The 25,896-nt window shown below is 38.4% G+C and overlaps 1 protein-coding gene across 1 annotated transcript in view; it reads right to left on the reverse strand.

The window, feature by feature from the left end:
- The window catches only part of cfap299 (cilia and flagella associated protein 299), a 496,835-nt gene that overhangs the window by 406,352 nt on the left and 64,587 nt on the right, over positions 1 to 25,896 (reverse strand). The gene's annotated exons all lie outside the window — the stretch shown is intronic.

The raw sequence follows: 25,896 nt of genomic DNA on the forward strand, positions 1-25,896 counted from the left end.
ATGTAAGCTACAGTGTCCTGCTGTCAAGGATTTTATTATATGCATTTTAGTCTTTGTCATAAATCTTATTTCAGTTCTCCTTTTCCTAATTATTACAACAGGTCAGTTAGAAGTTAACAACCAGTATATGGAATTACAGCTTGAAATCAAGTGGATACATTTTTAGAGTATCAGGTAACCAAATGTTTCAAAAAGTTCAAGATTTTCACCCTTGAAAAATTTTACAAGTTTGCAAATCCTGAAAGCTTCACTTTAGAAAATTATCTGAGGAAATGCAGAGCTTAGTTAGGAATCCATACTTATGACATACAAAAGTATGAATTTATGTCAAGTGTTTAAGGGTTATAAAATTTGAATTCCCAAAGTTGAAGTTTTTATTTTACCAAGTATGGCATCAATATGCATAGCTGTATTAATATTTTCATCATGCCTTTTATACCCAGTCAGGCAGTAATTTATATGCCCTGAAAACATATCGCACTTGCCATTATTTTTAAATTCTGATTTCCAGTAACTATTTCCACTAGAGGTCCAATTGGTATTTTTAGCCCATTATCATTGAGAGAGAATGGGATGAGTTTCAATTAATTTTGGTTAAGCTAAATATTCTGATGTTGCACTGGTTATTGTATTTAGTTAATTAAAGAACATTTATAGGCCATTAAAATGTCCGAAAGGTCAATTGTGGTAACATCAAACTTAACTTACAATAGAAAATGAGATTCTGCCTCATATGAATATGTAGGAAGACATCATGAGCTCTGTGCTGCAGTGCATTCCAAATATCAGGAAAAGTACTCATATAACACACTCTAATCTGTGCACAGAGTAACTGCCAAGAGAATAATTTATAATTGAGTAAACTGGCAAATTTAGTGTTAAAAGGAAAATGTCCATTAATAATTCTGCAAAACTGTAACATAATGAAGATAAGGCAAACATGAAAAAGTTGTCAAGATCACAGAATACAAAGAACAGCAGTTGCATTTCTGGGTAAATGTTGTATTGTGGGACTTCTAATCAACTCTTAGATGTGTCCTAAGGATCAGTGATATTATAGTGCAGGCTCAGTATTGCTACAATTCCTGACTTTGTCCCAAGAGCTTTTACATAATATGTTATTATTATTTGTATTGAATTTTCCACTTTATTATAAATTGGTATATGGATTTCCATTTGAAAAAATTCGACATCCACTTTTTTATCAATTTATTCTCTGAACTGGGTCAAATCGATGAAGATCTCCATGTTCAGTGAGTAAAGTGCCCTTCAGAAGGCTGATAGAACTCCTTCTTAAATCACTGTAATCTAAATGGTAAAAGTACTTTCATAATCAAGCAGGTTTAGAGTTTTAGATTTTGGTCTAATTAAAATGGAGCAATGTGATAAACATCCAACTCAGGATGATGGGTGACAAACATAGGCTCAGAGCTAATTGCCATTCCTTGTGTCATAGATTTCAAAGGGTCACAGATGAAACCTCAGTGACTCACTGCAATGTTTCCTGTAGATAGTACATATTGATCTGCAGTTGTGGAGGGTGGATTTCTTTGTCATGGATAATGTGTACATCTGGAATGTTGTTATTGCTGTACCCATCCAGGCAATAGAGAATATTCCATTCCTTGCACCTTGTATGTGTTGGAGAGGCTTTACAAAATCAGGAGGCTTTTCACCATACTTAAATAACCTCTGCCCTACTATGGTAATTATTCAGATGGACTCAGTTCTGGTAGACAGTGAACACCTTAAGATGTTGATTCTGGTGCAATGAGTGTAAGTGTACCTTTAAGTTCATCATATGACCTTGATTCATCTGAAGAAAGGGGTAAAAATTATACACATAAAGCCACCATGTCAAATAAGGTAGTGGTGAAAATATGTGTATTGTTACCTCAGCAAGACATTCTGTTATGGGACAAGCATGGCTTTGTGCATGGGATGTCATGTCTCATGAATTTTATTGAGTTTTTTAAGAGGTGATCAAGAGTATTTATGATGGCAGGGTGGTAGATGTTGGTTACATAGACTTTAGCAAGGCTTTTGATGTGGTCCCACATGATAGGCTGGACCTGAAGGTGAGATCACATGGGATCCAGGATGACCTACCCAGTTGGATTCAAAATTGGCTTGGTGGAAAAAGTCAGAGTGTGGGAGTGGAGGGTTGTTTTTCAGAAGGCTGGTGACCAGTGGTGTGCCATTGGGATTGGTGCTGGGTCCCCTGCTTTTTGTCATATACTTTAACGATTTGGATGAGAATGTAGGTGGCATGATGAGCAAGTTTGCAAATGACACCAAAATTGGTAATGTGGTGGACAGTGAAAAAGGTTGTCCAAGGTTACAGCAGGATCAAGGTTACAGATCAACAGGGAAAGTGGGCAAAGGAATGGCAGATGGAACTTAACCCAGATACTGCGCAGTGATGTATTTTGGGATGTTAAACCAGGGCAAGTACTTACAGAGGAATTGACAGTGCCCTGGGAATGTTGTAGAACAGAGAGACCTAGGGGTACAAGTACATAGTTCCGTGTAAGTGGTGACACAGATAAACAAAGTGGTGAAGAAGGCATATGGCATGCTTGCCTTCATTAGACAGGTCATTGCCTATAAGAGTTGGGATATCATGTTACAGCTGTATAGGACATTGCTGAGATTGCACCTGGAAGGAAGGATGTGATTAACCCAGAGAGGGTGTAGAAAAGATTCACACAGATATTGCCGGGACTGGAAGGCTTGAGTTAACAGAGAACCATGCAGCACAGGGACAGGCCCTTTGGCCCACAATGTCTGTGCCGATCATGATGCTGATCCAAACTAATCCCATCTGCCTGCAAATGGAGAGACCAGATAGGTTGGGACTGTTTTTCCTGGAGCGAAGGGGCTGAGGGGTGACCTTATAGAAGTATACAAAATCATGAGGGGCATAGATAAGGTGGCTGGCCACAGTCTTTTTCCCAGGGTAGGGGAGTCTAGAACTAGAGGGTTTAAGCGTGAGGTGAGATGGAAAAGATTTAAAGGGGACCTGAGAGGCAAGTTTTTCCACACAGAGGGTGGTGGGTATGTGGAATGAGTTTCCAGAGGAAGTGGTAGTGGAAGTACAATTACGCTGTTTAAAAGACATTTGGATAAGTACATGGATAGGAAAGGTTTAGAGGGATATGCGCCAAACGCAGACAAGTGGGACTAGCTCAGGAAGGCTCCTTGGTCATCACGCATGATTTGAGCCAAGGGGCCTGTTTCCATGCTGTATGGCACTCAAAGATGCACATTTCCATTGCATTCTGCTGCGGCAGACCGTGACAGTGTGATGCACCTTATTGGAAGACACCCTCTGAGTCATGCATGAAATGAAGTGCTGCGATTCTGACAGGGATAGATGAGTCCAGCTTACAATCATACATGCAGGCTATGAGCATGTATGAGCAATCTTGGGATCAGACTGAATCAAGTCACATGGATTGAGGGACCATATTTTTCAAAAAATCATGGCCTGGGATTGTGTAGAGATCAGAAACTACCCACACTCCAAAATCTACTGGCCCCACCTGAGGGTTTGGACAGTGATAGGGAGTCTACAGCTAGCAGTCAAAAGTTACAAGCTGCAGCACAAACAAACTAGCTGTAAGAAACAGTGGTCAATGGCTGCAACGTATCTATATGAGGAAGGAAAGAGAAGGAAGTAGGAGACTGTGTGCCAGTTCTCATTGGTGGGTCAGAGGTGGAGAGAGTAAGCAGCTCCAAATTCCTGGACATTAACCTCTAGGACGACCTGTCCTGGGCCGAGCATATAGATGGAATCATGAAGAAGGCACGCCAGTCACAAATAGTCTAACAAACTTCTACAGAAAGTATCCTGACTGGTTTGCATCATGGCTTGGTACATCAATTCTAACAAACAGGAACGCAAGAGGCTCCAGAGTGTCATGGATACAGCCAAGTCCAATATGGGCACAGCCCTCCCCACCATTGACAGCATCTACATGAGATGCTGTCTCAAGAAAGTGGCATCTATCATCAAGGATCCCCACCATCCAGGTCATGCCCTCTTCTCACTGCTACTGCTGGACAGGAGGTACAGAAGCCTGAAGTCCCACACCACCAGATTCAAAAACAGCTACTTTCCTACAACCATCAGGCTCTTGAACCAACCTGCACAACCTTAGTCCTACCTCAGCAATGAAACACTTGGGACCACCTCTTGCGCTACTATAGACTTCTCTCTAATTGTGTTTTTTTGCACTAATATCTTGTTTTGTACATTCTGGCTTTATCCTCTTCACTGTCTTGTATAATTTATGCATAATTTATGTTGTGTGTGTTGTCTGAACCTATGTGCCTGTGACGCTGCTGCAAGCAAGTTTTTCATTGTATCTGTACCTCACCATACTTGTGCACGTGACGATAAACTTGACTTGAAAAGAGACTGAGAATTAACAAAATGGTAACCCAATGAATGGAGGGCATATTTCAAAAGCTATAGGAAATATGTTCAACAAAGTAGTAGGAAGAAGAAAAGCCTTCACTTAGTAATGAGTTCATGCAAACTAAATTGAATTATCAAGTCAAGCTGGAAAGTTTACAATGAGAAATAGCCAATCTTTGGGAAAAGCCAGAGCAGTAATCAACCAAACTGAAGATTTTATTTAAGAGTTTATAATGTTGTGGGATGGTGCAATAACAAGGCATTGTTTCTGAGAAGAAAAATAAAAAGAAGATCCCACTGTTGGGAGAGGCTGTAGAGAAGAAAAAACTCTCAGTAAGTTTCAAACTGTACTACTAAACAGAGAGAAATTGATAAAGGTGGAGAAGAGAGGACAAACCAAGGATTGATTGTAAAATTGAAAATTTATAAACTGCCAATGCTGGAAATCTGAAATAAAAACAGAAAATGCTGCAAAGTCTCAGCAGCACATGCAACATCTGTGGAAAGAGAAATACAGTACATTTAATATTTTAAAGACTCTTCATCAGAACTGGGAAAATGAGGAAACAAGTTAGTTTTAAGTTCCAGGAAGGATGAGGAAAGTATTATTAGGACAATAGGAACACCTCTGATAAGATGATGCTAGGTTTGCTTAGGTAACCTTATTGCTTACAGATCCACTTGTTTCGGGAGAGAGAAAAACTGAGTTAATATTATAGATAGATAATCTTACAGCACAACATCCATTTTGACGCAAACAGAAAATACAAATTATCTTGAACTGTTCAATTTTACATTGTGTCTTGAAGGTTGCATCATGCCTAGATGGAAGATGCAGCCATTCACACTCAATATCAAATGTAATAATTTCATTTAACTTGCTTTTTCTCTTTGTTTCAGAACTGACCAATTCTGCAGTACAGTGAAAGAGATTAATTACAAGCAAGACTAAGGCCTTGCACCTTTATTTATAACTTGGGCAATGAAGATCAGGTCAAAGCAACCAGTGGATCATGGGTCATCCCAATGTGTTTCAGTCACTGTAACAGCAGGGCTACACATGGAATGTACACATGGAAGCTGAGCCCAAGTGCCTGAGAAAGAAAACCAATTGAAACATCCATAGCAGAGGCTATAAAGGGAAATAAGAAAAAGGGGAGAAGCAAGGTTAAGAAGTGATAGAAAAGAAAGAAGTGAAGAAGTCGGGATACAAGGCAGCATGAGAACAGAGGCAGAAAGATAAAGAGCAGTGAAAGGCATCCAGAGTAGAGACTGTAACCACTGAGTTCATAATATTTAGTAGTGTTCCAAGTACATTGCTTTGTTGTATTTGTTCTAGGTCTTAATTAGGTTATTAAATGTTTGTGTTAAGGCTTATCTATACGGTGTACCATACAGTGTATTGAAGTTATGGAGATAATTCTGTTAATGTGACAGTCATAGAGCAGTTAAGTACAACTTGTAGTGAAGAGTTTTGCAGAGATTAAGAAATCTAAGTGAATTTGTGTTTTGTGAAATTTACAACATCTGTCTCAATTAATTGCATAACTTCATATCTGCAAATTGTTAATTGATGGTATAATTTAACATGCATAGATGATTAATGATTTGCATGGGTATGACCTTGATACATTGTTGTACCAAACACCGTTGTATAGTTTGAGAATGGTTTGCTCCTATTAGAACATTCTTTTGTCAGCTTTGTCTAGTTTAAGTGATGGTGTATGAAGCTACAAAAAAGAAACCCACAAAGACTACACTGAGTGAATCACTGATGGTAATGCTCCTGAATTACAAGAAAACTGAATATGTTTCCTTTTGTTGGAAACTATCACTCCTGACACTTGTGTGATATAGTTGTTAACCACCAAGATTCATCTCCAGTTAAATGTTATCTAAATCTTGTTGCATATAGACATGCAATGCTTCATTGCTGAGGATTTATGAATGGAGATGAAGGCTATACAATCATCAGTAACAGCCCCACTTCTGACCTTATGATTCATGAATAGTTGTGCTTAGGGTGCTGGCCTGACGGACTTCTGCTTTGCTGTCCTGGAATAATGATTGATTGGCATCCATCACCATAACTTTCTTTCCCATTGTCTAATTCATTTAATTAATTTCATTTTTGCTTGGGATCCTTGGTAACACATATGATTGAACGTTTCCTGTGTGTTTCAGCACAGTTCTGGAATTAAGGATTCTGTCCTGTTTGGATTGGAGTTGCTACATGGCACAAATTCAAGTAGTCCTGACAAAATCGAAACATCAGGCTGTTGGAGAGTAATATCTGGATATTGTGTTATAGTTGGAGAAATAGCAACAGAAATGGTGAGAATCCCTAAGAATGTCATGATCTTGCTCGTCCTAATTCAATTAGGAAATCTTTATTGAAGCACACAAGATGGAATTATGTTGAAGGGGTTAAAGCCCACCTAACTGGGCTCCAATTCACTGTTCAACCTAATTTCTCGGATACTGGCATTTCCATGCCCACTGAAATTAGGTTTCCAGCCCATCCGTAAATTTTCATTGCTGCTCAGATTCCCATTCTAGTATCTCTCTGTGAAGATGAGTTCACAATTGAGCAACTGAGATGTTTACATAATACATACATGGGCACAAAAATTCCTTGGATATGTAATTAACAATGTTAAGGAAGCATGATTAGTGCCAACTTTCTTTTCCTTATTAAGAATCTTATAAACATCATCATGTTATTTTACTTATTTTGTTCATTTTATTAGCTAGCTACCTGCTCCAAACTTTCCAGTTCATGAACCCAACAGAACCAACCTCAATGATCTTCGAAACAAGTTCTTGAGGCCTCAAATTTAATATTAGGAAAAGCAATTGCAGAACATATTATTGTATTGTACAACTGTGGGCAAAATGTATTAGTTCCATATGAAGAGATTTATTCAGAGAAAAGTGCTAAAAAGCTGCAGAATAGAGGTTCCACAATACTTAAGATAATCCAAAAACACAAAAATCACTGTATGCATCATCAAAGTTGCACCATTCCCATATTTCAATATTTGGAAGTTAAAATAATCTCTCGTAGCCATCATCAAATTGTGACAATGTTGGCATTACTCTGCATCATCTACACATTAGGTTAAATGCCAATTTGAATGGGAGCTTAAAATGTACTCTGATGGAGGACTTTGCAAATTATTTCAGAGTGCAATTTTGATCACTATTAAGAAACAGACTTTAAAAGAAGACACTGTATATGGACAAATCTAAGAATAATAGCCCAAGAAAAACAATAAATCATGCAAAAATCGGCTGAGAGGGATCTCTCTGCTCTCCCCACCACCCCCCCAGTGGCTGGAGCCCATGTGGGGAGGGTGAGGGTTGGAAATCTCTGGTCCCTTCACCTCTCCCCCTGGTCAATGACAGGGTCCCCGCTGCAAAAGACAGAAGGAAAATAAAGTGCGTAACATCTGCCCAACTTCTGTTAAACGTAAAGTGTGACTGGTCGCCTTGAACGTGTCTGTTCACAGTTCCAGAGAGGTATTTGGGCAGTGACCTGGCACCACCCTCACCCATGTTATCCATTGAGAAGGCAGACAGTACTTCAATATAGGGCAGGCACAGAATCTTTGGCCTGAAGTATTAACCCAAAACGTCGACAATTTCTTTCCCCACAGATGCTGCTCGACCTGCTGAGTTCCTCCAGCAGATTGTTTGCTGCTCCAAATTCCAGCATCTGCAGTCTCTGGTTTTGACATTAACTCTGTTTCTCCTTCCTCAGATGCTGCTTGAATTGGTGAGTTTTTTCCAGCATTTTCTGTTTTTTTTCCTGATTTCTAGCATCTGCAGATTTTTTTATTTGCATTTATAAAATTTTAATTTTCAGAGGAAAATGGGCTAGAAATATAGAAAAATGGAAGACTATATGGGAGGGAAGGTGGGTTAGCTAGATCTTAGAGCAGGATAAAACGTAGGCACAACATTATGGGCCAAAGGGCCTGTACTGTGCTGTAATGTTCTAAAAAAAATTTTAAATGATATTTAGATCATGGACTTAACAACAAGATTCTATTCAGACAGTCAACATTGAGACTTTTTGAATCAAAGGCAGCCAAAATTAAAATTGCTTTAAACGATTTGAAGAAATGCTAATTAATGTTCCAAAAAGAATCATCTGCATTCATGTTAAGTCTTTTACAACCTCAGGAAGCTTCAAAGTACTTTACAAATATCTAACTATTTTTTTCTAAATGTAATTACTGAAGTAGATAGGAAGTACTGCATTCAATTTGTGCAGAGCAAAATTCCATCACATCAATTACTAGGCACTTATTATATTGGTAGAGGGATAAAATCAGTCAAGACACTTGGGGACATTTCTCTGAAACATTGAAATGGTGCCATGAACTGCCATAAAGTGGCAAGAACCATTCTCACTGCAAAAGTGCAGAGAAAGTGATGCTGAGGTAAAAGATCAACTGTGATCTTATTAAATGATGAAGCAAACATAAGGGGCCAAATAGCTTTCTTCTGCTTCCTATATTTTATATATTTGTGAATATGATACTGTACGTTCAACAGTGAATGTTTGTTTAACCATACTAAAGAGGTGTGTACATCCATGACTTGAGTATTTATTTCTAGTATAAAATTGCTCTTAATAATTGGTACAATTTCCTTTTTCAGACCACCCATGAATCCTTCTGCATTTATTAGACCATATCGTGCTGAGTTATGCTGGCAGTTCTGATTAGCACTGCAGGAGTTTAACCATTTAAACACCAGTAAGTCCACACAAAGGTTATGAAATCGAGGCTAGAATTTAGTTATCCATTCTTCCATATAGTTCCAACGAAGACCAGCTGCACAGCACGGCCTAGATGAGATTGCCTATTGTTATGTTGGTAAAATTTTCATTTGGACCTGTGGCAGATGATACATGGCATTGGATCTGAGACCGCCCTGATTAAGAGGGGGATTGTAGAGCAAAGATATAAGAGACAAAGACAATTTTTGAAATATTTTCTTTAGTTCAATGTTTTTAATTTTGTATAAATGTGTTTTTATTTAACTTGTAAAAAATATTTAATTATTTATATCGTTCACTTCATGAAACAATATAAATAATTAAACTTCCTGAATGTTAGAGATATTTAAAGATACTAATCACTAAACAAATACCACATCTGACAAAGCTCGACTCCCAGCTGTGAAAGGTTGTCATGGGCATTCAGGGGGCAGGAACTGGGACTCTTTCACAATCCAGATCTTATTGCTGGTTTGCAGGTTGCAGAGGGTCAATAAGTTGGCTTGTCTGCGTTCAGCCAAGTGCAGAGATGGGGAGACAGTGAGATTCCAGATGATGTGCCCTGTCCAGCATGATCTTACTCATGTTTAAAGTTAACCACATAACCTTATAAGTCAAATTCTCTTGAGTGATTTTTCTACCTTTACACCTCTTACTTTATGTTTTCTTGTGTCAAGCTGACTTTGAGCCCATCTTTTTTAATTATTAACAATTATTTTTGGAATCCAAATTTCAGTTTTTTTTACTTTGCTTAATATTTATTTTGTCAACAACATCTATAAATTTTGTAGACTAATTTTCTTAACTTTTAATAAGATTTTAATTTAAATAGATGATTTGGTTCTGTTCTGGGCAATCTTCCAGGACTTTAAGAAATTACAACCGTTGAGTTCTTATTTGCAACTTTCAAGCTGCAGAATTGTTTTTCCTTAAGAGACTAAGCATGGTTATATTCCACAACAATTGAAGGTAATCACATAGATTTAGGGAGAAATGTGGACAGATGAGGACATTACATATTTAAATGTTTTTTTAATCTGAAAAATTCAGTATTATAAAGAGGATTTAAATACTAACAAATATGAAGAATCTTCTTATTGCCTTACTAGTATACAATTAAAATAAACTACAATGTAGAGTCACAAAATGATCAAGACAAAAGCACTACTGCAAATGTTTTCTCTTCCCTCTGTAATAATATCAGTATCAGGATTTAAGTCATAGGATCATAGAGCATGGAAACAGGTCCTTTGGCCCACTGAGTCCATGCCAACCATCATACACACATTTACACAAGTTCCTACATGAATCAGATCTTTTTATTCTCTCCACGTCATCAACTCTCCCTGTTCCCAGACTCTATCACTCACCTATGCCAGGTTTCAATGGTCATACTAACCTACAGCTGGATTTCTAAACTTCCTGAATGGTTCAAAATGATGTACATAAACATTAGAATGTAGTTTAATTTCCATCTCACTAGAAAGAGGAAAAGACTGAAGAAAAAAAAAGTCTTGTCTTCAGTGAAAGTTAAATGTTTTCATCACTGAATTCTTCTGCAGTATCATGGTTAGGGATCCTCTTATTTATATAATTGCAAAATGACTCATGAAAGTAAGCATGAAGGAAAGGAAAAATATATTTCAAATTAAGGATGCTGTCTAACTTGGTGTCCATCATACAGGTCTTCCCAAGCAACAAATGTCCAATGTCCACATTATTCTGGGTGGTACAGATCGAGGCTTCTCCTGACAAGGAAGAGGCTTTGCCAAGTTACTACCATCAAGCTATCCATTTGCTATGTGGAACCAATAGGAAGAAATCAGGGACTGCAGTGAAGATTCCTTGTGATTAAATGAGGGATGCAGCAGGCTGTTTTGTGCTGAAAGTATTAATAACTCTTCAGTCTCTTCAGTGGCAATTAAAGAACATGCTTTAGTGTTTTTGGAACTAAAGAGGATTTGATTGGCCTTACAGGAAAAAGGATGGCTTTGCAGTAGAAATAGTGCTGTAGTATACATACCAACCAACTTTCTTTGCAGGCACAGTGTTAAGTGCCTTGCCCTGATCCACTGGATTTTGCAGGTGTGGGAATAGTCAATGGTAACGCCATTGAACAACAAAGGAAAATGGTGTGACTCTCATTAGATACAGATAGTCTTGCCAGACACTAATATGATGTGACATTAAATTGCAACATCATTCCAAGTCCAAAAAATGGCAAGATACATTGCTTTATCTTTCTGCATAAGCCTTCAGCTTGCACAGTTCTCATCTGAACCCCAGAGGTATAAAATTCACCATGATAACATGTCAAGAGAGGGGTCTTCATCACTGCTGCCTTCTTCTTCCTCCTCTTCTACTGCTGCAATAGAACTGTCTCCTTGTCATTACAATTTTGTGGAGAATGCAGCAAATGGCAATGGAAAACGTTCTTCTCTAGAAAATACCACAAGATGCCCCCTAGCCAATCCATGCAAATAGAATAGCACCTTTAGGTCCTCAATGCCTGTATGCCCCTAAAGTTGTAGTTGTAATTCCACTCTCTGACACTGCCAGCAATCAGACTTAAACATGGATAATTTTTTTGTCCCCCAATAACCATCCATCCAGCTGCCATGACGACTGAAAAATGGTGGGCACGGTGGACTCCTCAGGATGGAAGAGTCATGTAAGCTTTCCAGGTGACCATGAGGATGTACCAGTGGTGCTCTCACACAATCTGCACTTTTAGGTAGACTGACATTTCCATTGACAATGCATTCCATGTTTATACATGTAGACCTACCTGCAAATTATCACTTCCAGATAAAGGGATGCTGAAAATCTCTGCAAATTTTCTTGACTGCAATGTCTAATATTCTCTACTCCTAAATGAAAATGCAAATTCCATTCACCTTGAATAAGCTAAGAAAATGTGATATGCGATGGATATTAGCTTGAATAATCTTTGGGCTAAGAAGTTCAGGGCAATAGGAGCACTTGAAAAAATGTGGTATAGGCAAAGATAATGGGTGCTCTGCCAGTAGAATATGGCAGAGCTCCATCACATGCATTGCTCCGCAGACACGTAGTGGTGGGCCCATTTTCCCAAAAGACATTTGGGAAATAGGCACTCACAGACAAAGCCTTTTCTCCCTCTCCTTTAGCTTCTTATATAATTGTGCTGGAAGCTTACTGGGATCACAGCTGAAGCTATTTTTTTTTCAATTAATCAGAAAGCTTCACCTGAAAATTGTTCAGAAATATCCTAAATTATTCCAGCTCCAAATTTCTGCATGGCTGACTCCATAGAGCTCCATTCCAACTCATTTTCCACTGATCCTGAAACTCACCAAATCCACAAGTAATTAAAGAATTCTTTAAATACTGTGTATTTCATATACTCGGAAACAATTTGACAGCAAATGCATCAATTATGCATTTCACAAAGATTGATATCAGCCCCTCATGATTAAATGTGCAGCTCCTGACCCACTCTCATAGCACAGCACTACCCTAGACTCTACACTGATTGCCACTGCAAGCCCACTAGAAACATCAAGGTGGAACACTGCCACAATTCCAGCTACGGTGCTGAGGCAAGCCACCATTCTCCAGATGGAGCCTTGAAGTAGCCAACTACTCTCCTGGTTGGTGTCCTGATGCAAGCTGCCACTTTCCCATCTAAAGAGATTTATTAACAATACTTGCTAAGCTTCTTAACGACAAAGTTGGTAAATCTCCTTGAGTCGCATTGCATAAATTATAAAATAAGTATTATGCGACATGCTTTTGCCTTTTACTGTGTTTATCACAATCCTTTACATTATCCAGGGAGGGTGGTTTCATCCATTACTTTAGATAATCAAGACTTAAATGGACTTTTAATGGAGCCTTAATGTAATACATTTACTGCACAGGTAAGACCTTACCTTAGAACTCTAAACTAATGCTTAAAACCAGAGGTGAATGTTGTCCACTATTGCAATAGAACAAATGTCAGGAATGAATTTGGAATGGGTTTAGCATTATAAAGGCTGTGTTGGGCAAGGTCATTGCAAAATGCTCTCCCTACTTACAGATTTCTATTTTCATATACCTTAATCCCAACCAGAATATTCCAGGTACACTCCTAAATGAAGAATGTGCTCAGCAACTCCCACTACCAAAAACTGCACAGATCCTGCAACACACATCCCATTATTTGTGACATAACAGACTTTTTTCCATAATTTCAATGTTTTAATTCTATTGGAGTGTACAATCTAGACCACTTAAATGTATTTTTTATTCCACAGATGGTGCTTCAAAGGAGAAAGGCAGCTGAATGCCATCCTGCAAAGCAGTTGAGATACTGCTCCTCATCTACTTTTTGGAATAAATACTGAATCCAGATTAGCAAGCATGTCGTATATTTGTCTCTTACAGTCCACCAGCTCCCTGACATCAAACTCTTAAAATTGCATTTGTGTTGGTGTAATCAGATGCTAACAATAGCAACATTTTAAAACTGCAGAAACATAACCAGGTACCAAAGACACAACACCGTCATCAGGCCCAACTGGCCCTCCTAGGTAGGCCTGCTCAGATACAGAGATGCACATCCTTCGGAAATTCATGTTATCCTTTAGCAGCCTCCATGGTATCAGTTTAAGTTGTTGCATGCTACAGTAATACTCAACCAAATATTAGCTAATGAACAAAGAAAAACATAAAATCATAAAAAAAATGAAACAAAACACTTAAGCCAAAAGAATAAAAGGTCAAACATGAAATAAAAAACATACAAAGTATCATCTTGCAAACAGCAAGGCATGCTTTCAGTTGCCTGTTAGTTTCTGTATAACACATTTTAAAGATGCAGTGTGCATTAAGAAGGTCTTACTTAAAATATATAACAGTAGAAAAGTCAGGATAAAGACCTGCTCCCATTAAAACACCCTGGGACAAAACTGAGCAGGATCTTAACAGTCCTTTTTAATCATAACATTTTTTAGACCTTATATTTCTGCATCCTTTGTGCCTAGCACATGGAACTAATATTTTTGCCATCTATTATTTTTTCTAATCCACCCAAGGATCCAGAAAATCAAATATGCATCCCTCATAATGGTATCAAGCTGCCAGGCATTTCTAGCAGAGGATATTTGCCAAACAGACCAATGATTTGTACCTTTTCAAGTTCATCACTGGGAAACAGGACACAGACACAGACATAGAGCGATGTTAGGGATGTTCCTCAACAGCACAGCAGTAACATAGAACAGCACAGGAACAGGCCTTTCCACCCATGATGTCTGTGCTGACCATGTTATAATCCAAACTAATCCTATCTGCCTGCACATGGTCTATATATCTCCATCTCCTGCCTGTCTAAATGCCTCTTAAATGTTGCTATGTATCTGGTTTCACCACTTCCCCTGGAAGTGAGATCCAGGAACCCACTATTCCCTGTGCAAAAAACTTGCCTCATTAATCTCCTTTAAATTTTTCCCTTCTCACCTTGAAGCTATGCCCTCGAATATTTAACATTTCCACCCGGGAAACAGACTATCTACCCTATTTATGCCTCTCAATTTTATTTCATATATTTCTTTCAGGTTGCTCATCAGCCTCTGACACTCCAGAGAAAACAATACAAGTTTGTCCAATCCCTCCTTATGGTAATACTTTCTAATCCAGGCAGCATCATGGTGAATCTCTTCTGCACCCTCTCCAAAGCCTCCACATCCTTTCTGTAATGCGGCGACCAGAACTGATTGCAGTACTCCAAATGTGGCCTAACGAAAGTTTTATACAACTGCAACATAACTTCCCAATTTTTATATTCAACACCCTGACCGATGAAGGCAAGTATGCCGTACGCCTTTTTTACCACCTTACCTACTTGGTTGCCATTTTCAGGGAGTAAGACTTGCAACCCAAGATCCCTCTGTACATCAATGCTCCTAGTGGGTTCTGCCATTTACTGCATAAACCATTTTGCATTTAATAAGTAGTCATATTATTAAAGTAGTTTTTTTCATTTTTGCATTCTGTAGACATAGCTATTCTCCTCCAGATATATGCTTTTTTCTAGTTTTTTATTAGAAACAGTAATAATAAAGAAACACACAATACAATAACATACACTGTCCCATAAAAATATTTCACTTTTTATAACATCTTTTACTTGTATGGTATCGATGTGAAGTAAGTACAATCAGCTGAAGAAATGTAATAAACCTATCATTCTGCAAGTTAGAAACTTTTGTGGCTTATTTTCAGTTATGATTGTTGGAGATAGATATGGATTTGACATCAGATTAGATATAAATAAATTACTTCCACAGTAAAATCATTTTATTGAAGCATGTAGGATTATTTAAAAGTGTCTACAAGAGAATTGTAAAATTTGTTTCTTCTGAAAATGCAAACTTTGCACATGACTGGATACAATTTACATGTGTATCTTTATTTCTTGCATGAGTGACACTTCTAACAGTTGAGTTTCATTCATGTTTTTCATGTTATATGATCAGGAAACAAAGTCTGTTCAGACAGATAGCCAGTATGAAATTCTAATCTACGTAGCTGTAAAGATGTATCTTTGATCACATGAAATTAATGAAATTCAGAAAATGACTGCAGTTTCACTTACATATCAAAACCAATGGGAATCTCTCTGTTGACAAGCTACAATTGTATTAGAGGTACTTAGCATGAAATAAGCCCTTTGGCTGAAAGAGTCTATGCTAACCATCACACATCTATAATCCTACACCAATCCCACTTTATTCTCCCCACATTCCCAACAACTTCCCCGTGTGTTTCCCTTTCACCTACACACAAGGGGCAATTTATAGTGGTCAATTAACCTACCAACCTGCACGTCCTTAGGATGTGGAGGGAAACTGGAGCACCAGGGGGAAATCCACAAAGAGTGTGCAAAGTCCACACTACACAGCACCAGAAGTCAGGAGCAAACTGTGATTGCAGGAGGTAGCAGCACTACCAGCTGTACCACTGTGCTACCCCTGCCATACTGATGCAGAGGTTTGGGGATGTATTTTGTGACTTAGGCCATATCTTAAGCCATTTGGAATCTTAACCTTTCCCCTGCAATGTTATGTTGAAATTGTTGGAAACAGTATTTTGAATAACTTGTCACCCTTTGTAGTTACAATGAGGAAAAATAGCAGAAATGAGAAAATTCATAATTAATTTTTTGAACAGTGTGATGACAGGACTGACATATCATGAGAGACTGGGTCAATATTCAATGGAGTTCAGAAGAATGGGTGGGTATCTCATGGAAACCTATAAAATTCTATCACAACAAGACAGATTAGATGAAGGGAGGATGGTCCCAATGGCTGGGGAGTCCAGAACCAGAGGGTACAGGCTCAGATTATGGGGATGGTATTTAATACTGAGGTTAGGTGAAATTTCTTCACCCAGAGGGTGGTGAACTTGTGGAATTTTGTACTAGTGTAGGCTGTGGAGGCCAAGTCATTAAATATATTCAAGAAGAAAATAGATATACTTAAAAGGATCAAGGGATATGGGGGGAAAGTGGGTATTGGAGTGGATGATCAGCAATGATAATGTTGAATGGTGGGACAGTCCCAAAGAGGTGAATGGCTGAACCTTTCTCCTGATTTTTACATTTCTATGTAATAGAGATGTGGTAATGATTGATTTCATTTTTTTTAGCAAGGATTTCTGCAGAACAATACAGAAAACTCTGGAAATGAGTCCAGAAGTGAAAGTCACAAAGGTGAGAGGCGAGAAGTTTAAAGGAGATCTGAGGGGTAAGTTATTTTTACAGAGAGGGTGGTGGTTATCTGGAATGTTTAAAAGGCATTTGGACAGGTACTTAAAAAGGAAAAGCATACACAAATATGGGTCTAATTCGGGAAATGAGATTAGAGTAGATAGTTACATGGTGGGCCGAAGGGCCTGTATTGTGCTGTATTGTTCTATGGTTATCACAGTTGGCATGGACGATGTAGGCCAAAAGGGTCCATTTCTGTGCTGTACAATTCTATGATTCCATGAAACTGTGAAGTACTATGATCACCAATTTAGCTCAATTATACCATAATTTTCTGGGACTTCTACACTAGTTCTCCCTACTTCAGTATAATCCTCTAACCTCCAAATTTTTCAAGATTTATACTCACTTTGCTCTCTACAAGTCCAGTTGTACAGTGAGTTAATTACCTCACAATCAGTTGAGAGGCAATCCAGGCACACGATTTCAAATTCCACCATGTGGAATGTAAGTTTGTTTAATTAAATAATTTGGAATGAATTACAAACTGGCATTGGTAAAAGGGATAATAAAATGCTGAAGCTTCTTTCAAAGGATGAAATCTAACATCCTTAACTGGTCTGGTTTACGTGTTCCTCTTGACCTAATCTGGTTTACTCTGAAATGGCCAAAGAACATGTTCAGTTATTTTCAATTGCAATAAACAAAGTAAGAATAAAACTGGACAGACCAGCTGCTCCCAGCCCAGTTTACCTTGGAAAGATCTCCTCATGAATATTTGGGGACTGTTGTCTAAATCTAAACCATAGACTAATCATGCTACAGTGTACTTACTGAAGTATGTCAGATTCCTCCATCACTTTAATAGGTACTTCCAATTCCAGGAGGCTTCCACCAGCAAGAGACACTCACTAGATGGCCTTAGCAGACCTCAATAATTCATGAAATTTCACAGCATCAGGTTAAATATCGTCAAGGAAACCGACTACATCCTCCCTCATCTGATGAATCAGCATTCCTCCTTGCTAAACAACAGTTGAAAAGAACACTGAGACCACAAAGAGTACAGAATATATTTTGTGAGTTTGTTGTATTGGGGGGTGGGAGAGGGATTTTATTGTCAATACTGTGACTTCATCACCACTGACCAAGCTGGCTAAAAACTGAAGGACAAATCTCCCAAATAAGGTCTGCAGCAGGCAGTTAATCAATCAACATGAGCAAACAATCTATTTAACTGGTCCTCAGGAATTTATCTGTTACCGCTGTATCCATCGATCATTATCCTTGCAGAGACAGAATCCATTTTCACACTGAAAACAACTTACTATTATGCTAAATGGAAAAAAAACAGGACATATCTGGCAGCTCAAACCTATGCATCCATTAGGTACCATGGTTCATCTGCAGCAGATTTGTATTCCACCACAATCTGTAATCTCATGACCCAGCATAACCCTTGCTCCACCATTAGAAATAAGCCTGGGGGTCAACCTGGGTTCAGTGAGGAGTGCACAAGGCACACCTAAAAATAACCAGTTGAAGGTGTAACACAGGACTATATGCATGCTGAAAGGCAGAAAATTAGACAGAGCTAAGCCACCCATAACCAATGGATCAGACTGCAAACCATTTCAGCTAATGATGAATTGTGGAGAACAGTTAAATGGATAATGTGCAGAGGAATATGTTTGACAGTGGTGGTCAGCATGCTAGTGCCAAAGACCAAGGCTGAACTCTTTGTAATCAATTCAGCCAGAATGATGAGTATGTGATCCAAATCTGAGGTTCCCATTCCCACAGTCGTAGAAGCCACATGATTGCAAGAAACAGCTTGAGACAGCAAAGACCACGGAGATCTAGCAGCTGCAGTATTGAAGATTTGCTCATCAGATTTTGCCAAGACCAGTCAACTACAGACTTCTTCATAGCATTGGTCCAACTGAGAACCAGCGGGCTTAATTCCAGAGGTGAATAGAGTGTTTAACATCAAGACAAGATTTGACCAAGGGAAGCATCAAGGACCCAAGTAAAACTGAGGTCACTTGAGTTTCCAAGGAAACCTATATCAATGAGAATCATACCATGCAGAAAAGGAAGGTGGTTTGGTTGTCAGAGGTCAACATGCTTGGGTTGATATGTGGCAAGTAATTTTCATGCCAAAAATTGTCAGAGAATGACAAGTTCCAACAAGAGAGATTCTAACAACCTACCACCGACATTCAATTATCATCACTGGAAACTAAAATGGATTCACCACATAAATACTGTAACTATAAGAGCACGTCAAAGATTTTCTACCCTACAGTGAGTCACCACTCTCCTGATGCTCCCAAAACTTTCCATCAATTATTAGACACAAGTCAAGAGTTTAATGAAGTACTCACCACTGGCCTAGATAAATAACCGGCTTAATTGGCACTCCATCACTACCCTAAACACTGAGTCCCACTATCACCAGCACACTGTGGCTGCAATGTGTACCATCTACCAAGTAGATTGGAGTTATTCATCTAGCCTACTCCAATAGTACCTCCTAAATCTACAACCTTTACACCAAGGAGGACAATGGTTTCAGGCCATGGCATTGTCACCACCTTCAGATTCCTTCCAAATCACACGCCCTCCTGATTTGGAAATGTATTGTCATTTCTTTTTTGGCTGCCGTCTAATTCCAGCAACACCCTATCCAATGACGGTGTTAAAACATCTTCATCAGAAGGGCTGCACCAGTTCTAGAATTTGGGTTTCCACTACCTTCTCAAGTGCAATTTGGGATGGGCAATAAATGCTTGCTTTGCTAATGATATTCAATTTCCGAAAAAAAGTTGTCCAGTTCCCCTGTTCATTCCAGTTTTCATCACTCTAACTTTGGCAGACTTATCTTCAGCTACCTAAGTCTTAAGCTCTGGAATTTCCTTGGTAAATCTCTCTGCCTTCCTACTGCTCTCTTCTCAAAGGTTTTAAGCAATGCCCTATCTCCCAGGCCAAGCTGTTGATTATCTGCCTTAATTTTCCATTATGTGGCACAATTTCCAATGTTATTTGAGAAGCCTCTGCTGAAGCAGCTTAGAATGCTTTACCACATTTAAGGCACTATATGAAAGTAAGCTTTAATGTTGTTGGAATACAGAACCAATGACACATAAAGGTTGCACTAAAGCACAAGTTTTCAGGAAATCTCCACTTAATATTCAAATGGCAATGATATCTTTCCATCTATTGGCCATGTTTATGATACTAGCCACCATGTGAAAATACAAAATCAAATGATTTTCATCATGTTAATTTAGCTAATTATGAATATCTGTTCACATGTAAAACACTGGTAAAATGCCAAATATACGAATTTGAAACTTCTCTGTACTATTATCTTTTTATGACAGTGTGTCAATAAATTTCAAAAAATATAGTATTACATAAGATCATTGGGTGTAGAAACAACTCTTCAGCATTTTGAAAGCTTATTAATGTGGATGGCTAAGGCCGTTTTTGGCAAGAGCAATTTGCAGTGAGGATTAAGCCACATGTTGTGTTAAGTTAGTTGGATACATAGCTCTATGTGGTAATTGCTATCAACCATGGGAACAGAAAACATGCAAAAAGACCAAATATGCAATTGAGAAATAGATTTCTTTACACATATGCTCTTTATTTAAAACATTGGGAAAGATATCTTATTTTTAATCAACAGAAATATGCTGAAAAGCTGCAGTTAAGTGGTAGATTGCATCAAGGCCAGATGAGTTTCTAGTGAAGCCTAGCTAAACCGTTGTGTACCAACCTAGAAACTCAAATGGGGTCAGTAGCACTGAAGGCTCTCCATAATCACATTAGAACGCTGTATTGTGCCTCTGAAATTCATTCCACTGAAGCCAATGAATAAATTACAGAAGCAGAGTACACAATGTGCTAATGTAAATATGTAGCATGTTTAGCGCTATCAATTAGGAATCAATTTCATTGCACTTCTGATTTATGGGATGAAGCTGTCTTAAAATTCATACAATTACATGAAGCGTCCTTGACAGAGCTTATCTGATGAGCATTCAATTGTACCGGTCAACAATCTGCACACAATTATCATTATAGTTATCAGTTCACTTCAGTCAAATGAATGAGTGATGTTACATATCAGAGTCACAGTCACACAGCACAGAAACAGGCTCCTTGGTCTATCATTTCCATGCCAACCACCAATTACCCATCCACACTAATTCCACTTACCTGCACTTGGTTCATAGCTTCTGTGCCTTAGCAATTTAAATGGTCAGCTAGACACTTAATAAATGTTACAAGAATACCCAATCCCACCACCTACTCAGGCATTGTATTTCAGATTCCAACTGAAAATTGATAAAACATTCTAACTCTGATTCTCTCTAAACTTCTTTCCCCTTACACGAAAACTATGTCCTCTAGTTTGTCACTCACCATTACAGAGAAAATTTTCTTACATGCTATCCTGTCTATGCTCCTCATAGTTTTGTATACAAATATTATATAACTTAAAATCAATTGGAAATTCTTTTGAATTCTTGAAAGCTATGACAATTTTTTCCATTTATTTTGACTATGGCAACAAGCTGGTCTAAGATTTAACTTTCCAACTTTGTAATTATGTTCTCTTTCTAGCTATCAGAAGACCAAAAACATTGTAAGAGCCAACATGCAGAAGACCAGAATGAAAAGAGGAAACCAAGAAAGGGGACATGGTTCTATATCTACAGCATTAATCGCAAGAGCAATGTTTCAAGGGGTAGAGGGATTCATCATTTCTGAATGTGATGTCAGGGAATGTCTCACACAGCAAAGAATTTGTTAGGGGCAAAAGCATCAGAGTTTGCAGCTCATTTATTCTTGTCTGAGTCATAAACTAACAACTTCTTTTCAATTTCTTGTGACTTACTATTTAACTTAAACAATTTGTAGATCAGTGAAAGAACTGTCATGTTATAACCTGTCACAATAATAAAGAACAGGGTTAGAAAATAACCCTGATGTAAAGGCTTTTAATATTCTCATCTATAATGCCACACTAGGTATCATGGGCAAATACCGATTATTTCATTTGATGAAGATTTCCACTCCATTGCCTAGAATAGGGTTATTCAAAGGTGGAGGTAATTTCTTATGACTTCAGCCAACTTTATTTTAACATTTTGTTTTTAACAATTCAATTTTAAGATTTACAAATGAAAGTTACAACTGACAGACACAGAAAAAAAGTATTTTAATGCCTTCACATCCAAGGAGAAAAAGGACTCCGTTGCTCACTCAGAATGTCTTTTAAGAAAATTTACAAATGTCCTCACTTCTGTAAGGGTCTGTCAATAATTACATATCAGTGGCAGACATTCCACAATGGAGAAAGCATTAAGTATGTCATCCCCTTCTGACATTTGGTATCGACAGCACACTGAAGATGATCTTAACATCTTGGAGCAATATGTTGAGGAACTAAATGGGAAATAGGCTATTTTTGATTATGCAATGAGACAGGATTAATAAAAGGACTAAAATATCGTGAAAGGAAGTACAACATTACATTGCTTGAATTTCAACACCAAAAGTACATCATTGTTGTTGTTACTTTCCAAGTTGGTTTATTGACCTTATCATTATGTCATGATGATAGTTCTGTGGCTGCAATCTAGCTGCTGGAAAGCTGGCCTCCTTCCAGGCTGAATCAGATATCCTTGCGAGACATTCATTATTAAGTTCAGGCCCATATGGACTGGCTCTGGACTGCAAAATCCCAACTGGAAGAGCAAGCTGTTGTGAATTCACAAAGATAGTGCCTTAGAGCCAGTGACCACGAGAGATCCTTCCCATCCAAGAGACAACAGAACCTTCACTCATTGCGATGCCACTGTGGCTCACAATGGTGTATTGCATCTTCTCTTGCCCACATTATTAAGAGTTCACTATATACTCAATGGATATATTGCAGAAAACAGCTGTCTGCTTGCCAATAGCAATCTTCTCTCTCTGGAGGCTAACCTGATGCTGACTCATTGTTGCCAGAGTATTGCCAAAGGTTGACAATGAACTGCATATCAAATCCATGTTGAAGTTGAATATAGGTGCCTTCATGCTAGTACTTACTTCATGTTTGTCTTATAGGCCGGAGACTGCACCAAAGATCTCAGTGTACCTTTCAATTAGCCTTCTGCAAAATACTTCCCCCTCATGATCTTCATTAGATTCCTCTGGACCACTGTACTCTGTGAATTTGGCCTCCATCCAAATGACAGAGTAAATTTCCTTTCTTTCCTGTTCCACAGTGACAGGTGTTGCTCCTTGTGAAATGCATCCCTCTGACTTCTTCCCTCACAATGCCAGTACCTCAGTTACTGCTTAACAGAAACAATCACAATGCTGCAATGTTTTCTTTCTTCTCCACTTCCTGAAGAGCTATATCTTCCCTCAGCCACACTTTGCCAAAATCCTGCAAGGATAAGGATGACAATAATAACAGGGCTATAACATGCTACAGTGACATTATTTTCCTTTTAAATTAATATATTCTCTCCTGTTCTTCCTACTAAAATATATAATTGGAAAAATGCCCTTTACATTTAACCTCAGAATATTTTGCTCACCAGCCAAAAATCTCTGCTCATCTGTGCTTCTGGAGAACAGAAATTTATTTCTGATGAGGCTTTGAATCTTGGACTGCAATTTCTAACTGAACAATGCACACAGTACAATCATGAACATGTTCAATGTGGTATCACATTATATTTCCATTTAGTTATGTTCACTTGCAAACAGAATGCATATTCAGGTTGCTATTGTGCTGTCCAGTAGATCAAAGCCACAGCTTTCTTTTCCTGGAATTCTCACCAATTTCTAAAATACTATTGACTGTAATTTCTGCAGCTGCATATGTTATCTTGTGCGCCTTGTTTCTTCTCCACTTTCCCAAGTCACTTCATTCAGTAAAGCTCCACAGCTCGCAAGTTAACATCCTCACAGGGTTTCTCTTAAATTGCCACTGTCTGATCCAAGGTCCTCTGTACATTGGTAGAAGTGAATGATGTAGACATAATGTTCTCACAGATGAACACCTTTGATGTGAGTTTCACAATAATGTAGTCTGATTTTCTCATTTTGCAAAAAAACTGGCAAACGCCAAAGGTATTATTTGTACATGGGAATAAATATGGCATGCTGATAAAATGTGTGTGCATCATTGAAATCTTTCAATGCTAAGCCCTGTGTAATCCTTCACAAGACTGTTTAAAAATATAAGAGCTTTGTGCACGTTGTCTCCAGGTTGCAATGCCACATTTTTTATTCATTACAGTTAGCTATTGTAAGTCATTGTGAGTCCCCATCTTGCACACTCTACATTCCACTTTACCACATATCATTTAACACCTATCCGTACACCAGGACACTGAAGAACCTTAACCTTCCTATTATTGCAATTAAATGGACTGTGGTTCAATTCCACACAATGTTGGCATGGCATCTTTACATATACTGGATACATGAACACTTGTGTCTCTAACAATGTATAATTATGCTCATACTGTTCAATCTAATATGTGAAACTGGTTATTCTTACTTAGTGATTTTTGCTTGGATTTCTAAAGCCTCTACCCTGTGAAAATACCTGAAAAAATCTCTTCATCATCAAAGGTACACTGCCTCCTATAGCACACAGCTCTTTATATGTCATGTTGTAGAATCAAGAAATCAAGACACACCTGGGAGATGGTGAACCCATTCCACTGCACCTCATGGCCTACAGTTTTGCCTGTCTCAACATCCAGCAGTCTAAGGACCCTTTCCTTCAAGAATGTAATCTTCTATCTTCAAACTATATATTCTCTAGCCTGCAATACCTGCTGCCTATTACAAGCCATGTTTGGGAGATAACTGTAGATGCATGATTACTTGCTGATCTTAATTGATTCAGCGAGCATCAATGTGTGTGACTGAATGAGTTTTGGGGAAAAGGGGAGTATGGGTGTTTGTGGGTGTGTGCTTATCCGTGCACTTAAGCATGTGTTTTGAAACAGTGAATGAGCTGAAGACAGAGCTAGAGTGTTAACAGATCTGTCTCAAAAGACTATACATCATATTAAACTCTGTGGAAACCAAGGCCTCACCGTTCACATACTGTATATTGTGAGGTTGGAAAACTTTTTATGGAACTGAGGCCATTGTTCTTGATGCATCATGCCTAGCTGAAATCTTTCTTGTGACTTCATCACTGGACAGTTTCAGTGCACCTTGGCACACAGAACCCCTCATCTTCATTTGACCTCATCAATCAAACTATCCAAACCATTCTCTGTGAATCTGGGAGCTTGCTCCCTCTCTTCTGTATTCCACTGCAGTTATTTCCCAGAGCAATGCACTTGTAATCAGGTGCAGCTACAAAGAATGACAAGTGTATCAGTTCCCTTAAGGCCCTGAAACTCTAGGTCGCACCAATGATGCTAACTGTTGGCATCTACGCTGAGCAGCAGGTGAAAAATGGCACTGTTACATCCAAACCCAACAATACTGCCCTCACAAGGATTGCAATGGAGGGTCACAATCCTGCTGCAACATTTTGTAAGATCATTAGAACACCACACAACAGAGAACTGAGAAATTTTTGGCAACATTTTGTATTTAAATATTTGCAGGCTGCCCTTTAAAAACAGCTTGCTTGGCTGATTTGCGCTGATGGACTGTGATTGCAACATGCACACCACATGCCATCATTAGCTATAATCAAACTTAGTAAAGAAAGCTGAAATATGTTAGGGTCCTTAATTACATAAGCAATGGAGCGACCAGTGAATCCACCACCATCTAAGCCCTGGGAGGCACTGGACCTACTGCCTAAACACTGCAAATGCAAAAGCAGATTAGAGAAGAGATATTCTGTGGTAAATAAGTGCACTCTTGACTTTCCAAAGCTCTTCAGCATCATAAGTCAGG

This window comes from Pristis pectinata, chromosome 2 (genome assembly GCF_009764475.1).
Source record: "Pristis pectinata isolate sPriPec2 chromosome 2, sPriPec2.1.pri, whole genome shotgun sequence".
NCBI classification, from domain to species: Eukaryota; Metazoa; Chordata; class Chondrichthyes; order Rhinopristiformes; family Pristidae; genus Pristis; species Pristis pectinata.